This window comes from Lethenteron reissneri, chromosome 25, assembly GCF_015708825.2.
Source record: "Lethenteron reissneri isolate LAM-NWPU_2019-01 chromosome 25, ASM1570882v1, whole genome shotgun sequence".
Classification (NCBI taxonomy): domain Eukaryota; kingdom Metazoa; phylum Chordata; class Hyperoartia; order Petromyzontiformes; family Petromyzontidae; genus Lethenteron; species Lethenteron reissneri.
In genome coordinates this window covers 2,463,467-2,482,460 of record NC_083803.1, presented here as the reverse complement: position 1 = coordinate 2,482,460, position 18,994 = coordinate 2,463,467, and the positions used below count along the sequence as shown (strand labels likewise).

The 18,994-nt window shown below is 50.1% G+C and overlaps 2 protein-coding genes across 3 annotated transcripts in view; both read right to left on the bottom strand.

The window, feature by feature from the left end:
* LOC133346880 (keratin-associated protein 16-1-like) overlaps positions 1–18,994 on the bottom strand; it is a 45,710-nt gene that overhangs the window by 2,200 nt on the left and 24,516 nt on the right. The gene's annotated exons all lie outside the window — the stretch shown is intronic.
* Positions 1–18,994, bottom strand: part of ESRRG (estrogen related receptor gamma) — a 122,803-nt gene that overhangs the window by 103,041 nt on the left and 768 nt on the right. Inside the window, exon 2 of one of the 2 annotated variants that reach the window (XM_061558894.1) lies at positions 11,216–11,388. The gene's annotated coding sequence lies outside the window, so the exon portion shown is untranslated. Of the gene's footprint in view, positions 1–11,215; positions 11,651–18,994 lie in introns of those variants that run through there. The other variant, XM_061558896.1, reaches the window with a different exon arrangement.

Sequence of the window (18,994 nt, the reverse complement as noted above, 5' to 3'; positions counted from 1 at the left end):
CACAAACTGCCTCCTCACAAACTGCCTCCTCACAAACTGCCTTCTCACAAACTGCCTCCTCACAAACTGCCCCCTCACAAACTGCCCCCTCACAAACTGCCCCCTCACAAACTGCCTCCTCACAAACTGCCTCCTCACAAACTGCCTCCTCACAAACTGCCCCTTCACAAACTGCCTTCTCACAAACTGCCTCCTCACAAACTGCCTCCTCACAAACTGCCTTCTCACAAACTGCCTCCTCACAAACTGCCACCCCACAAACTGCCTCCTCACAAACTACCTTCTCACAAACTGCCTCCTCACAAACTGCCCCTTCACAAACTGCCCCCTCACAAACTGCCCCCTCACAAACTGCCTCCTCACAAACTGCCTTCTCACAAACTGCCTCCTCACAAACTGCCACCCCACAAACTGCCTCCTCACAAACTACCTTCTCACAAACTGCCTCCTCACAAACTGCCCCTTCACAAACTGCCCCCTCACAAACTGCCCCCTCACAAACTGCCTCCTCACAAACTGCCTCCTCACAAACTGCCTCCTCACAAACTGCCCCTTCACAAACTGCCTTCTCACAAACTGCCTCCTCACAAACTGCCTCCTCACAAACTGCCTTCTCACAAACTGCCTCCTCACAAACTGCCACCTCACAAACTGCCTCCTCACAAACTACCTTCTCACAAACTGCCTCCTCACAAACTGCCCCTTCACAAACTGCCCCCTCACAAACTGCCCCTTCACACACTGCCCCCTCACAAACTGCCCCTTCACAAACTGCCCCTTCACAAACTGCCCCCTCACAAACTGCCCCCTCACAAACTGCCCCTTCACAAACTGCCCCCTCACAAACTGCCCCTTCACAAACTGCCCCCTCACACACTGCCCCTTCACAAACTGCCCCCTCACAAACTGCCCCTTCACAAACTGCCCCCTCACACACTGCCCCCTCACAAACTGCCTCCTCACAAACTGCCCCTTCACAAACTGCCCCCTCACAAACTGCCTCCTCACAAACTACCTCCTCACAAACTGCCTCCTCACAAACTGCCTCCTCACAAACTGCCCCCTCACAAACTGCCTTCTCACAAACTGCCTCCTCACAAACTGCCTCCTCACAAACTGCCTCCTCACAAACTGCCTCCTCACAAACTGCCCCTTCACAAAATGCCTCCTCACAAACTGCCCCCTCACAAACTGCCTTCTCACAAACTGCCTTCTCACAAACTGCCTTCTCACAAACTGCCTCCTCACAAACTGCCACCTCACAAACTGCCTCCTCACAAACTACCTTCTCACAAACTGCCTCCTCACAAACTGCCCCTTCACAAACTGCCCCCTCACAAACTGCCCCTTCACAAACTGCCCCCTCACAAACTGCCCCTTCACAAACTGCCCCCTCACACACTGCCCCCTCACAAACTGCCCCCTCACAAACTGCCCCTTCACAAACTGCCCCCTCACAAACTGCCCCCTCACAACCTGCCTACCAAACAAGCGGGTACCGGGTGTTCATACGCAGCAACTCACATGAATGCTTAGCGGTGTTTACTCTGATCCATTTAAGTATGCGTTTTAAACGAATTCCTTTAAAAAATAAATTGATAACAATACCAAATAATTACACCGAACGAAATGCTTTGCCTCCTTTTCGCAATTAAGCTAATCACTTTTATTATCGCCGGTGAAATATTTATGTGGCACTTCCGCGAGCCCTTTTTAACTGTACTCAGTCTGCAAAATAAATACAGCAATGTGGTGCATAACTTAACCTCCTCATGACATACGTTTAAAATATGTACAGAACATCAAATTCATTTTCATCACAATTATTGATTAATGCATTTGTAGAGTACCCAGTAGACCTGGCCGGATGGTTAAAATGCTGAAAGTGAGCTAGTAACTTCATTACAGAAAGCCGTGAAAAACCAACAAAAAAGTGACCTCTGGTTTCTCAAAAGCACCTGATTTATTTCCATAGTGACCATTAAGAGGGTTTACCACAAACAACCGTTTGAGCCTGCAAAGATCGGATAACGCGCATATGCCCGTGACATTTGATCAAAGATGAATAAATACATTAAGGCTCTTTTTATGATCCCAACACGCGCCAACAAATGTCACACGCACAAATGACGACCGAATGCACGCAATTAGTGTCAATCATGAGGCCAGCCACAGCCGTGGCTTAATAATCACGGCAGCCCTATGGACTGCACATCTCGCAAAGACACGGCGCTCCAAAGCCACACAGACGTGCACACTAACACGTGCAAGAGAGAGTGGAGCCATGCTCACACACGTGCACAACAACGCACCCTTGTACTACAGCCAATGCAGACTGTTGGGGCAAGTGCTGTTTGTGCTGGATTAACACCACACTTGTTCAAGTTTACAAAACACACCAGGGTACCCATTTCAATTTAACACGTAGGCTTTCGCGACCAATATTATTCATAATATATGTTTTTGGGTCAGATCGTGTTATTTATAAATGTGTCGTAGCCCTCCAACACACGACACGGCCAAACAGTAAAAAATGTGTCACGTTTTTCAAAGGACAAAATAATTCACTTCTTTAGCCCACCGGTGTGCTGAAGAGAGAATCAACAGCATTTTTTAATTTGAGTACGACGTTTCGCTGATAATTACAACCATTTCAGACTGAGTTGACCTCGGGGAGACTCAGAAACAGTTCCAATGTCACTCACCGCTGATGCGAGGTATCTCTCGGGATCCAACTCAGGGCACGAGGTTTGTAGTGCAGTGCTCATCATACAACAACAATAATCGCCATACACGAAGATAAAGGTCCCTCCTAAAGCCTGAACAGACTTCAGGGGCAAGTGCTGTTAGCGAGCACCTATGAAGGCCGGGACACGGCACACGAGAGGGTGGGTGGCCAGCACCACGCTCGGCCACCTTTGTCTGAGTCGACCTAGTGGAGGCCTAGTGGAGGCCCAGGACCGGTTCAGAAAATGGTCACTTGTGTTAGCCGTGAGCGGGAATCGAACTCGGGTCCTCGGGTTCGTAGCGCTGCGCCACCGCTCTCCACAAAGATAAAGACAAAGATCCCCCGTAATAGCCTTAACAGACTGTCGGGACAAGTGCTGTTAGCGAGCACCTCTCAAGGCTGGCACGGAACACGATGGGGTGGCGATGTTCACACACCGCACCAGGTACTCATTTGAGGCTGAGTCGACCTAGGGGAGGCCCAGGACCGGTTTAGATCATCGCTGCCACTGGTGATGGCCCTGAGCGGGAATCGAACCCGGGTTGCCAGGTTCGTAGCGCAGCGCGCTAACCGCTACACCACCACTCCCCACACCGCTCTCCACACACACTCACATAGACAAATATATGCACAGACACACATATGAATTCACACTCGCTCACATAAACGCTCACACATTCACATCGACGCACATTCGCACGCAACTCACACCGGCACAGTGGGGGCATGCCATTGGTCTACTTTAAGCGCCACGTGGAAATACGCCGCACGTACCTTCGAAGCCCAAGTCCCATGTAGCCAAGTCGGGTGGTCAGTGCGATTTTAATTCTTCAATTACAGAGTGGCCACTGCGCCTCCGTGGTGACAGACACGCACACCCTCCCATAAAATGGGGCATTTTTTTGCCAGTATCAACGTATGAAAACATAAGAATAGGGTTGTATCCATTCTGGCAATAAAACAGGGGTTAAGATGTTCAAACACCAAATTGATTCCTTCTGCAAGGAATCATGTTACTGCATTAACCACACACGATATTTGTGAACATGCTCTGATAATAACTGTGTAACAAAAAAAATGTGTTCCTGGGTAGTAAGTGTTATTTTTAAATTGCTTATGCCTCAAAAGTACAGAAAGTGGCTATTATTCCCCACACAAAAGCAATGTTAATAATCCACTCCATTAATAACACTGTGCAACAAATTTATTTATTTTTTGTTCCTGTGTAGTAAGTGTTATTTTCTAATTGATTATGCCTCAAAAGTACAGAAAATGGCTATTATTCCCCACAAACTTTGCGTTTGTGACCAGGACATTGATATTTAGAAATGTACCTATTTTCAATGAGAAAACGTGTGCATTTGTGTCATTCCTTCACGTAAATGCCTGATCACAAAAGCAAAGTTTGTGGGGAATAATAGCCATTTTATATACTTTTGAGGCATAAGCGATTAGAAAATAACACTTACAACCCAGGAACAAAAATTGTGTTACATATGTTCACCACAAGCACGTGTTGTTAATGCAGACTTGATTCCTTGCAAACATTTATCTATTTGGCCTTTGAACATCTCGACACTTGTTTCATTACCAGAAAGGGTAAAACGTCTTCTTATTTTTACACTCATCTCCGCCATGGCTCCATCCGCAACATCATCGTCGTCATCATCCACTCTCAGGACATAATAGAGGTTTTTTGGTTATGGATGATGATATTGGCCAGCGAAAGCCTACGTGATAAAACTCACTCTCAGGACGTCCGTTTGCATTCACGCAGCGAAGAGCGTTTCCGTACAACTCCCGCAGTACGCTCACGATCACGGCCGCGTTGTGGATTCGTGACATTATTCATAGCGACTCGAGATTCGTTACAGGTACCAAATGGAATATTTCAGACGAGTCCCCCAGCCAGAGAGAGTGAACCGCCCTACAAAGCGACGAACTTGCTCGGCACGCACTGAAGGCGGTCACCGCTTTAAAGTCGGCGGACGCGCAGCCCTTAATTAATAAGGCTTCACCCTCGTGGAATGAAAACAACGGCAATTGTTTGCGCTAATGACGGAGGCCTGGCACGGAGGCCACAGAGCGGGTGTCGTGGAGTCGAGCCAGTCACGCCACCCGCACCCCGCCCTGCCCTGCCAGGCCCCCACATTGCTCCTAATCTTACGGCGCGCCTCCTAATCTCCCATTAATTGGTCATCAACTACGAGTTATCAAACACGTTTTCTCCCGGGCGTTCTCTTGCGCGAGCGATTTTGCGGGCGAACGCCACGACCGACGATGAAGTCTTCAGCTACCCCCGTGGCTAAACGGCGGCGAGCGCTCACAGACGAGGGTCGGATCACGAAACGTCCGTCGTCACATCGCCACCGCACACTGATTTGCCATGCCACAAGTGAAGTCATATGTTCTGGCGGATGTAACTCAATACGAACGCACAATTCGCTCCATTATTAATAGAACACACCACGCGCTATTGGGAACCATTTGAAAAAGAATCAAAGGTTCAAAGCCCATTAAACAATTCCAGATTTAATTCGGTTACCTTTCACTGGCAGCAAAATCGAGCAGCTCACGCATGTATTGGATGTGCAAGCCTGACCCTCCGTAGGTTACATCGTGACACCGTGTGCACACACACCCGTGTCACCGTACCTGCCTAACCATGGACCACCTGCATAGACGCACTGCAATTAACATTTGCTGAGATGGGTCAAATTTGAAATCTTTCAGAGAAATTGCCCGACACAACCGCCAATCCAGGCGGTGCAGCAGCAGCAGCACAATCCATTCCACGAACTGACAATGTGTCACTGTACCTGTCAATTCCTCTAACTGCAGTGCAAGCCCCTTGCCAAAAGCAGTCGCGAGGAAGAACAGAGGCCCTCGTCGCCTCTAGCCTCTGTTTACAAAGCGTTGGGTGCCTCTGCTGCGACCGTAATACCACGATGGGCGATCAACGTGTTGCCCGACGGCTGCTGCTACAATGAGCAAACTCCGTGCTTTTATGCACGAGCTGTGCGCAACACACGCCGCATGGATAAACAAATGAAATGTTAATTAAGGAAGTAACACCAGAACCGATCTTCTTGGTTCTTTCGGTAAAGTCACATAGAAGGGAAATAATAAAATAATAAAAATAAAACATAATAAAATACAATTCTCACGACGTTTCGTCCACAACGCAAGCAGCCGTCAGGTGAAAAACAGGTCTGTCGGAAAGACAGCGTCTGACAGACCTGTTCTTCACCTGAGGACGGCTGCTTGCGTTGTGGCCGAAACGTCGTGAGAATTGTAATGTATTATGTTTTATTTTTATTATTTTATTATTTCCCTTCTACGTGACGTGACTTTACCGAAAGAACCAAGAAGATGAATCCCTGCAGTCACGAAAACTTTAAATCGAAACCAGAACCGATGTTAAAGTTCGTAATTAAATGCTGATGCGTGTGCTATGACGTCCTTAAATAGACTGTGACGGCAGCCACGTCGTGAGGAATGATGTTTGTGACGCACTCGAGTGACTCGTTATCTTGGCTACGCCAGCACCTTGCAGGCGACGATCTCTGCTCTCCCTCTTTGCTCCAACAACCCCACGCTGGACACGAGAGGGAAACTTATTTAAAACTGAAAGTCACAGGAGGTGCCTCCGACACACCCACCCACCCAGCACTCTTCGGCATCACGGGCACTGCCACATCACCACTCCACAACCCTCACGGTCCTCGCACACCACACACAACATCCTACGCCGGTCACTTTTTAGCACGGTTGGCGATGTACGGTGCGAAAGAAGTTCAACACACGTAGAACATACATGTACATACAAATGGGGGAGCTGCAGCAAAAGTGGTTTCCGCCCTGCACTACGAACCCGACGACCTGAGTTTGATTCCCTGCCACAGTGGAGTACAGTGTGTATGTATAGTTACATTAACGATGAATAAATGATAACACGGTCGTGCATAAGACTCTCTTGGGAAGGGCCCTTGTGCCAACATTTTGACTCACTCTCTCGTGTTCATTGGAAAATACTTCATGTTTCACCTTTCAGCAATCTCATTAACCTTTGCATCGTCACTAAATAAGCTTCCGAAACACCGCAGTGTTACTGTATGCATACAGAAACTGCGTGAGTAAGGGTCAAAACTTTTTGTAAAACGGCCACAATTAGAATACAGAGTTATTCTTCTTTGTCCTTATGCAGCGAGTGTGATAAGTCTCTTGAGTGCTTAATATATTGACACTCGACTTCAACATCTGTAAAAAAAGAGCTTTATAGCTCATCGGATTCCTTCAGTAGAAATAAATATTCTGATTCTGAAATACAAGTCAAATATGTCATATCACGAAATGTATGTTCCCCACATTATCTTAGCCGCTGGTATAAACCAATGCACAAACGGCATACAATGTTTCATATCATTGGTACTAACAAACATATAGAAAGATTCGCACGCACAATAAGACTCCTCCTCATCATCAGCGGAAGTTTATCTCGGCTGGGGATGCACAGACTTCACCTGACATTTGAACCTTATGGCGGTATCCCAGGGTACCATAGTACCACGGCTCTCGCACAATGTCCGTGATGCAGTCATTTTTAGTCTGTTGATGGTCGGCGATGCGGCAGTCGACTCATCTCGACGAGCTGTACACGATGCACCGCCACGGTGCGTACGAGCGTTCAGGGTTTCGGCGCAATCATCCTCGCTGCGTTTCAACATTGAGGAGTAGCACTGATGTCGGATTGATTGGTACCCCAGTCGCGGAGTGAAGTACACCCCTGGACAAAAATAGTGTCCCAGAAATAAAATATTTAATTGCCTCGGCCTAGTTGTATTATCTGGTACCCCGGGGTACCTGCCATCAGGATAATTTGTGCGCATGTGGAAAATGGTTGGGGCGCAAAGAGCCACACACCGATCAGAGTAACCCCTTGTACACCTCGGCGTGAGCACACTTTGAGCAAGAAGCAAAGAGCCAGCCTTACCGCAGACTTCCTCCTCCTCTCTGAGAAATGTGTAATTTATCACAGAAATTAGCACAGGCTATATCTGTCACCTGCAGTAATAGTGATCATCATTACCATATTAGGGTGCCGTATAGCCTAACGACCGATTAATAATAATTAAAATTGTACTGGCACATCAAATACTGAGCAGTGATTGCGAGTGCGTGAACACACGGCTTGCCCTGAATTAGAGGTAACGCGTTCACATACAGGAGCATGTTGTTAAAACGAGCTCATTAGCGCCTTCTTTCACCAAACAAAACGGTAATAGGCATCTTTGCGCCGTTTATATTTGCCCACGCGATGAGCGTTAAGATGCAAGGGCCCCCGTCAACACGGCGGTGCGCGTTGTCCACACTCGAGATGTCTTACGCCGCACGGCCGAGACCGGACCGGTGCATGAATCCCACACGAAAGTGGCAAGCCACCGTAATCACACCGCCGGCGTGTTATTAAAAACATCTTGGATTTCACAACACTTTTATGACCACGGCTAATACATTAATGCACTGTGGCATAATGCACTTTAGTTGGGAAAATTGATTTCCCCCCCCCCCCCAAAAAAAAGATCTTACTGCATCATCTTTGCAACTAAATCTGAACCTAATCCCATTATCGCCTCACGCCTACATGGAGAGACTAACTGTCGACACTCAAGGCTTGCTCCCCACCGGCACACCGGCTGCCAGCTCCAGAAAAACCTCGTGGCCAGAGACGCAGCAGTCCGCTGCTGCTGCTGCTGCAACAGCAGCAGCCAATGTGACCAAGGTGAAATGTGCAGCGGCGTGCAACGGTGATGTCAAAGTGCAGCAGCAACGTTAAAGTGCAGCATCAATGCGCTCCGGTGGTGTGGAACGACAATCCACCTCGCAAACCGGAGTTGACCAGCCCAGGTTCGTCAAGAGGAGGAGGATTTCGACCCGTGATAACATGGCGAGCTTATTGCCCCACTCTGGTTTAACTCCGCGGCCCGTTTCCAGAGAACCACAGTGGCATTGTTCAGACGAGAGCCCGTCATTAGCAAGTCAAATCTAATTTGCGAACAGTTGGGCAATTGTGAAAGAGGCCCAGTGAGAAAATGTTGCTGCTGGGCATGTTGATAATTAACTGAGTGTTGCATCACAAACTCGGCCTTCAAATGCGTGCCGAGGCTGAGCGAGGCCCTCTGCGAGCTGAGGGCCCGTAACTCAGTGCGTACCACGACGATGGGTGTTGTTGTTGTTGTTGTTCAAACTGTGCAGCTCACGAGTACACTTCGGCCACTGCTGCTGTCGCTCTCACCGTGTTAGCGTGGCCTTTACAAGGTGCGCTCATACACGACGTTATATCTGCCCGATGGCAAACTTATTCCATTCAATACGAAGTCATTGGGAACCAGTTTTGACCAAAATGCAATGCCAGGCCTCTTGTTTTTGTCATCGGTAGTATAACAGGTGTCAGCTGTTGAGAACAATTTGGGTAATGGCACACCAGAACGTGTTTGCTTTGTGTTTAAAATAAAAAAAAGATATGGGTGAACACATTTCCTCAAGCGTTTTGGAAGCCGAAGCCTTCCCTTTTCTCAGAAGCTTCGGATAGTTCTCATTACGTGGAGTGATCACGCACGCGTGAGCGTTTTAACTAATTATAAATATGGAACATTGTTCAACCAAACTTTCTTAATGTATTAAATACCTGCCGCTCGCATTAATACATATGACAGTTATGAAACACCATATAGAAATATAACATATTGGAATAATGCTTTAACATAATTAAAATCGTGCTTTACAGATGAAATAATAGCATGCACACTTGCCAGACGTTATTTGTTCTGACTGAAGATCAATGTTTGTAATGAATGTTGCTTAATGTGCACCAAAACTTTTACTTCCCGTAATGATTGCCAATTAGTAATCTGCAGAGTGGATCATTTGCATACGTGGCAGGTGGGCATGGTAAGCGACTGGGGCTGTGTTTGTGCTCAGACTGGAGCCAAGACGCTCCTTGTGGCTTCTTGTGTAAGGGACGGCACCTCCGCCACTAAGATCCTACTCCATTACCACTCACACTCCTCAAACACCAAGTAGCAGCAGCGTGGAAATGTGTAACCGCACAATGAAGAACTCATTATATCAACACACTTTCATCATTATCATTGACACATTGTCACAAACGCAAACAAACAGAACTCAAACAAGCATGAGCACACCGTTACAGACACGCACACACTCACAAATGCAAAATGCATAGCCTGAGCAGACGCTTTGGGCAAGTGCTGTTAGCGAACACCTATGATGGCAGGAACGGCATAAAAGGGTTGGGTGGCCAACACCACGCCCGGCCGCCTTTGTCTCCCCAGTGGTGATGTTTACACACCACACCAGGTACTCATTGGAGGCTGAGTCGACTTAGAGGAGGCCTAGGACCGGTTCAATTATTCGCCACTGTTATTGGCCGTGAGCGTGAATCGAACTCTGGTCGCCGGGGTTTGTAGCGCAGTGCGCTAACCACTACACTACCGTTCCAACACACACACACATACACACAATAACAAACATACTGACACACTAAATCACACACACTGATAAAGGTGACACACACATATAAATAGATACAATCTAGCACACACAGCCAAAAGCACACCACACAGGCACAGATCCACTTACACACGTACATACACACACACAGATGTTACTTACACGAATACAGAGAATAATCCAAACACCAATAAACACACACTAATGCACACACAGACGCAACTCACACTGAAATATTCTCACACACAGAGGACATTCACACGAACAGAGATACACGGATGACACATACATACACACACACATTTAATCAATCATACACACACGTAGAGACACACTCAATCACTGACTCATTCAATGACACCAGCAGTCACTGACTCAGACATTCACTTACGAACACACACAGAAACCGATCCACACTCACGCGTGATACACTCACTCGTACACTCACCTCGACACACACACACTGCACTCATAGACACGCACGCACACTCACTCACACTTACCCATTCACACCTTCATAGACACACGCTCATTCGCACTCTCACCTTCACCGACACTCAAAGTCACTCACACTCGCTCACGCTAATTCACCCACTCTACTTAACTCTCAATCACACGCGCCCTCTCCAACTCGCACCCAATTCACCCATCGCGGACAACCGCACTCACTCACAATCGCTCCGAACCTCTGGATCACTCACTCACACTCGCAGGGAGAAGCCGGCTCTCCCCATCGCCTTGCCCGCCTGCTGTACCCATCCCCACACAGCCGACCGGTATCTGATTGAGTCCTCGCAACAGCAGCAGCAGCGGCAGCAGCAACAACAACAGCAGCGGCAGCAGCAACCACAACCAACATCAGCCACCAACGATAACGCAGCGCGGCCGTGCAAGCTCCCGGAGCAAGTGGGGCACGGCTACCCAGAGGAGGACCTCCGCTTGCTTGCCACTTACCGGGGTACAAGCTGCGGCCGTTGCTGATGCGGCTGGAGGCGGAGGAGGAAGAGGAGGAGGAGATGATGATGCTCGCGGGTCCGGCGTGGCGCGGTCGTGAACACCGTGGAGGAAGCCCCCGGCTCTCTCCGTCTCTCTCTCTTCTCTCTCTTCTCTCTCTATTCTCTCTCGCTCTGTGCGCTCGTCGCGCGGCGGAGAGGATGCGATCGGTCCGGGACGGGTAGGAGCGAGGGGAACAGAGGCGGAGCAGGGGCGGGGTACGGGGGGTTCGAGGCAGCGCGTTACACGTGAAACGGTGCGCGTCTGTGCGTACGCGCGCGTGTCTAGGGGAGCGGTAGTGTAGCGGTTAGCGCGCTGCGCTATGAACCCGGCGACCCGGGTTCGATTCCCGCTCACGGCCAACACCCAGCGACGATTACTCGAACCGGGCTTGGGCCTCCCCTAGGTCGACTCAGCCTCAAATGAGTAACCTGATGCGGTGTGTAAACATCATCACTAGGGAGACAAAGGCGGTCGGGCGTGGTGCTGGCCACCCACCCCCTCGTGTACCGTTCCGGCCTTCATAGGTATGCTCGCTAACAGCACTTGACCTTACAGTCTGTTAAGGCTACACTGGGGGATCTTTGTCTTTGTCTAGACCGCACGCCGACGTCCGTGCACACACGCACGGGATGTGCACACGCGCGCGTGTGCTTATCGGGGGAGGGGATGGGAGTGTGTTTGTACACGTTGCGTGAGATGTCCTGAAGGCCGCGTGTAGAGGTGTCCTAGGAGGGCTGCGTACACGCGTGTGTGTGCACGTGCGTTACACGCAATGTGCGCGTGTGTGTGCACCGCGTGTGTGTGCACGTGCGTTACACGCAATGTGCGCGTGTGTGTGCACCGCGTGTGTTGTATTCGGAGTGGTGGCGGTGGTGGTGGTATTCATGTGCAATGGCGTGTCTTGATCGTTCGTTCGTGTGTTGACCCTGGCCACGTGTGCCACGGACTTGTGTACGAGGCATTAAAGATGTTCAAAACGATTTAACTCCGTCTCAAGTGTCAGCAGCATGGGAAGCAGTCGCCGCGCCCGATACGGCAGCGCGCTCCCACGTGACTCGCCTGTCCCATTCAGACGTCACAGCCCCGTTCACAGCCCCGTGCGAAACTTTGTTGTTGTCCTGGGCAGCTCACAGCCGCGTGACCTCCACCACTAACCCGTGTCACCTCCACCACTAACCCGCATTACCACCACCACTAACCCGTGTCACCTCCACCACTAACCCGTGTCACCTCCACCACTAACCCGTGTCACCACCACGAACCCGTGTCACCTCCACCACGAACCCGTGCCACCTCCACCACTAACCCGTGTCACCACCACTAACCCGTGTCACCACCACGAACCCGTGTCACCACCACCACTAACCCGTGTCACCTCCACCACTATCTCGTGTCACCACCACCACTAACCCGTGTCACCTCCACCACTAACCCGTGTCACCTCCACCACGAACCCGTGTCACCTCCACCACTAACCCGTGTCACCTCCACCACTAACCCGTGTCACCTCCACCACTAACCCGTGTCACCTCCATCACTAACCCGTGTCACCTCCACCACTAACCCGTGTCACCTCCACCACGAACCCGTGTCACCTCCACCACTAACCCGTGTCACCTCCATCACTAACCCGTGTCACCTCCACCACTAACCCGTGTCACCACCACCACTAACCGTGTCACCTCCACCACTAACCCGTGTCACCTCCACCACTAACCCGTGTCACCTCCACCACTAACCCGTGTCACCTCCATCACTAACCCGTGTCACCTCCACCACTAACCCGTGTCACCTCCACCACGAACCCGTGTCACCTCCACCACTAACCCGTGTCACCTCCATCACTAACCCGTGTCACCTCCACCACTAATCCGTGTCACCTCCCCCACGAACCCGTGTCACCTCCACCACTAACCCGTGTCACCTCCACCACTATCTCGTGTCGCCTCCACCACTAACCCGTGTCAGCTTCACCACTAACCCGTGTCACCACCACTATTACTAAAACCATGTTAACACCACTAACCCGCATTACCTCCACTAACCCGTATCACCAATACTAACCCGTGTCACCTCCACCACTAACCCGTGTCAGCTCCACCACTAACCGTGTCACCTCCACCACTAACCCGTGTCACCTCCACCACTAACCCGTGTCACCTCCACCACTAACCCGTGTCACCACGACTATTACTAAACCCATATTACCACCACTAACCCGCGTTACCAGCACTAACCCATACCACCTACACCAATAACCCACGTTACCAGGACTAACCCATGTCACCACCACTATTACTAAACCGATGTTACACCCAATAACCCGCATTACCACCACTATTATTAAACCCATATTACCGCCACTAACCCATGTCACCTCCACCACTATCCCGTATTACCACCACTAACCCGTTTCGCCTCCACTATTATTAAACCCATGTTCCCACCACAAACCTATCACCACCACCACTTAACTCGTGTAACCACAACTCACCCCGATTCCCCACACAATCCCGAGTCACCACTTAACCCATGTCATCAACATCACCACCACCACTAAACCTGCGTGACCACCATTGAGGCCTGTGTCATTAAGACTAGACCCCTATTAACACAACTAGACTCGTGTTAACACCACAACTAGACTCGTGTTAACACCACCACTAGACTCGTGTAAACACCACCATTAGACTCGTGTTAACACCACCACTAGACTCGTGTTAACACCACCACTAGACTCGTGTTAACACCACCACTAGACTCGTGTTAACACCACAACTAGACTCGTGTTAACACCACCACTAGACTCGTGTTAACACCACCACTAGACTCGTGTTAACACCACCACTAGACTCGTGTTAACACCACTACTAGACTCGTGTTAACACCACAACTAGACTCGTGTTAACACCACTACTAGACTCGTGTTAACACCACAGTTAGACTCGTGTTAACACCACAACTAGACTCGTGTTAACACCACCACTAGACTCGTGTTAACACCACAACTAGACTCGTGTTAACACCACAACTAGACTCGTGTTAACACCACCACTAGACTCGTGTTAACACCACCACTAGACTCGTGTTAACACCACCACTAGACTCGTGTTAACACCACAACTAGACTCGTGTTAACACCACAGTTAGACTCGTGTTAACACCACAACTAGACTCGTGTTAACACCACCACTAGACTCGTGTTAACACCACAACTAGACTCGTGTTAACACCACAACTAGACTCGTGTTAACACCACCACTAGACTCGTGTTAACACCACCACTAGACTCGTGTTAACACCACCACTAGACTCGTGTTAACACCACAACTAGACTCGTGTTAACACCACCACTAGACTCGTGTTAACACCACAGCTAGACTCGTGTTAACACCACAGCTAGACTCGTGTAACACCACACGATGACTCGTGTTAACACCACCACTAGACTCGTGTTAACACCACAACTAGACTCGTGTTAAACACCACTACTAGACTCGTGTTAAACTACCACCACTAGACTCGTGTTAACACCACAACTAGACTCCTGTTAACACCACTACTAGACTCGTGTTAACACCACCACTAGACTCGTGTTAACACCACCACTAGACTCGTGTTAACACCACAGCTAGACTCGTGTTAACACCACCACTAGACTCGTGTTAACACCATCATTAGACTCGTGTTAACACCACAACTAGACTCGTGTTAACACCACAACTAGACTCGTGTTAACACCACACTAGACTCGTGTTAACACCACAACTAGACTCGTGTTAACACCACCACTAGACTCGTGTTAACACCACAACTAGACTCGTGTTAACACCACCACTAGACTCGTGTTAACACCACAACTAGACTCGTGTTAACACCACCACTAGACTCGTGTTAACACCACAGCTAGACTCGTGTTAACACCACCGCTAGACTCGTGTTAACACCACCACGAGACTCGTGTTAACACCACCACTAGACTCGTGTTAAAACCACAACTAGACTCGTGTTAACACCACCACTAGACTCGTGTTAACACCACAACTAGACTCCTGTTAACACCACTACTAGACTCGTGTTAACACCACCACTAGACTCGTGTTAACACCACCACTAGACTCGTGTTAACACCACAGCTAGACTCGTGTTAACACCACCACTAGACTCGTGTGAACACCATCATTAGACTCGTGTTAACACCACAACTAGACTCGTGTTAACACCACCACTAGACTCGTGTTAACACCACCACTAGACTCGTGTTAACACCACAGCTAGACTCGTGTTAACACCAGAACTAGACTCGTGTTAACACCACCACTAGACTCGTGTTAACACCACAACTAAACTCGTGTTAACACCATCACTAGACTCGTGTTAACACCACAACTAGACTCGTGTTAACACCACCACTAGACTCGTGTTAACACCACAACTAGACTCGTGTTAACACCATCAATAGACTCGTGTTAACACCACCACTAGACTCGTGTTAACACCACCACTAGACTCGTGTTAACACCACCACTAGACTCGTGTTAACACCACCACTAGACTCGTGTTAACACCACAGCTAGACTCGTGTTAACACCAGAACTAGACTCGTGTTAACACCACCACTAGACTCGTGTTAACACCACAACTAGACTCGTGTTAACACCATCGCTAGACTCGTGTTAACACCACAACTAGACTCGTGTTAACACCACAACTAGACTCGTGTTAACACCACCACTAGACTCGTGTTAACACCACCACTAGACTCGTGTTAACACCACCACTAGACTCGTGTTAACACCACCACTAGACTCGTGTTAACACCATCAATAGACTCGTGTTAACACCACAACTAGACTCGTATTAACACCACCACTAGACTCGTGTTAACACCACAACTAGACTCGTGTTAACACCACAACTAGACTCGTGTTAACACCACCACTAGACTCGTGTTAACACCACCACTAGACTCGTGTTAACACCACAGCTAGACTCGTGTTAACAACACCACTAGACTCGTGTTAACACCACAACTAGACTCGTGTTAACACCACCACTAGACTCGTGTTAACACCACAGCTAGACTCGTGTTAACACCACAACTAGACTCGTGTTAACACCACCACTAAACTCGTGTTAACACCACCACTAGACTCGTGTTAACACCACCACTAGACTCGTGTTAACACCACCACTAGACTCGTGTTAACACCACAGCTAGACTCGTGCTAACACCACCACTAGACTCGTGTTAACACCACCACTAGACTCGTGTTAACACCACCACTAGACTCGTGTTAACACCACAACTAGACTCGTGTTAACACCACCACTAGACTCGTGTTAACACCACCACTAGACTCGTGTTAACACCACCACTAGACTCGTGTTAACACCACCACTAGACTCGTGTTAACACCATCACTAGACTCGTGTTAACACCACAGCTAGACTCGTGTTAACACCACAACTAGACTCGTGTTAACACCACCACTAGACTCGTGTTAACACCACCACTAGACTCGTGTTAACACCACAACTAGACTCGTGTTAACACCACAACTAGACTCGTGTTAACACCACCACTAGACTCGTGTTAACAGCACAACTAAACTCGTGTTAACACCACCACTAGACTCGTGTTAACACCACCACTAGACTCGTGTCCCCCTTACCACTATACCTGTTTCACCACCACTAACCCCGTGTCCCCACCACCACTAACCCCGTGTCCCCACCACCACCACTAACCCCGTGTCCCCACCACCACCGCTAACCCCATGTCCCCACCACCACTAAACCTGTTTCACCACCACTAACCCCGTGTCCCCACTACCATTGACCCCGTGTCTCCACCACCACTAAACCCGTGTCCCCACCACCACTAAACCTGTTTCACCACCACTAACCCCGTGTTCCCACCACCACTAACCCCGTGTCCTCACCACCACCACTAACCCCGTGTCCCCACCACCACTAACCCCGTGTTCCCACCACCACCACTAACCCCGTGTTCCCACCACCACTAACCCCGTGTCCTCACCACCACTAACCCCGTGTCCCCACCACCACTAACCCCGTGTCCCCACCACTAACCCCGTGTTCCCACCACCACCACTAACCCCGTGTCCCCACCACCACTAACCCCGTGTCCCCACCACTAACCCCGTGTTCCCACCACCACTAACCCCGTGTCCCCACCACCACCACTAACCCCGTGTCCCCACCACCACTAACCCCGTGTCCTCACCACCACCACTAACCCCGTGTTCCCACCACCACTAACCCCGTGTCCTCACCACCACCACTAACCCCGTGTTCCCACCACCACTAAATCCGTATCACCACCACCACCACTAACCCCGTGTCCCCACCACCACCACTAACCCCGTGTCCCCACCACCACTAACCCCGTGTCCTCACCACCACCACTAACCCCGTGTTCCCACCACCACTAACCCCGTGTCCTCACCACCACCACTAACCCCGTGTTCCCACCACCACTAACCCCGTGTCCCCACCACCACCACTAACCCCGTGTCCCCACCACCACTAACCCCGTGTCCTCACCACCACCACTAACCCCGTGTTCCCACCACCACTAACCCCGTGTCCTCACCACCACCACTAACCCCGTGTTCCCACCACCACTAACCCCGTGTCCTCACCACCACCACTAACCCCGTGTCCCCACCACCACTAACCCCGTGTCCTCACCACCACCACTAACCCCGTGTCCCCACCACCACTAACCCCGTGTCCTCACCACCACCACTAACCCCGTGTCCCCACCACCACTAACCCCGTGTCCTCACCACCACCACTAACCCCGTGTTCCCACCACCACTAACCCCGTGTCCTCACCACCACCACTAACCCCGTGTCCCCACCACCACTAACCCCGTGTCCCCACCACCACTAAACCTGTTTCACCACCACTAACCCCGTGTCCCCACTACCACTAAACCCATGTCCTCACCATCACTAAATCCGTATCACCACAACTAACCCCGTGGTAGATGTGCGACGGGCTTCTGATAACACTTATAATTTGGAGAATTGGTGTGTAACACGCGCGCACACAGACACGCGTGTGTGTGTGTGGCTGATTGCTGTTGCCAATGCAAACAGCCCTACGCACACGTGATTAGCGCAGTAATTCTGTGTTCTGTAAGATAACAATGAAATAATACCTGGCGGCGTTAACAGTGCGACTTGTGTTGAGATTCAGTCACCGAGGGAGGATGATCATTACATTTTCACACGCACACACTTAAAGTTAGGGCCATCAGTAACCCTAACCCCTTGCTGAGCGCTACACACACACCCCCAGAGCTGTCCCTAGGGTACGAAAAAATCGGGGCAACCGCCCCGGACCCCGCACTTTGGGGGGGCCCCGCGCTTCGACGTCGAGAACCTTATACGGTGGGATTTTGCCCATTGCCCCGCACCCCCATATGGACAAAAGACAAAGATCCCCAATATAGCCTTAACAGACTGTTGGGGCAAGTGCTTTTAGCGAGCACGTATGATGGCCGGCCGCCTTTGTCTCCCCAGTGGTGATGTTTACACACCACACCAGGTACTCATTGGAGTCGACCTAGGTGAGGCCCATGACTAGTTCAGATAATCGTCGCTGATATTGGCCAGGAGCTGGAATCGAACTCGGGTGGCCGGGTTCGTAGCGCAGCGTAGCGCCTAACCGCTCCCCACGGCTCTGTCCACACCCGCACTCCA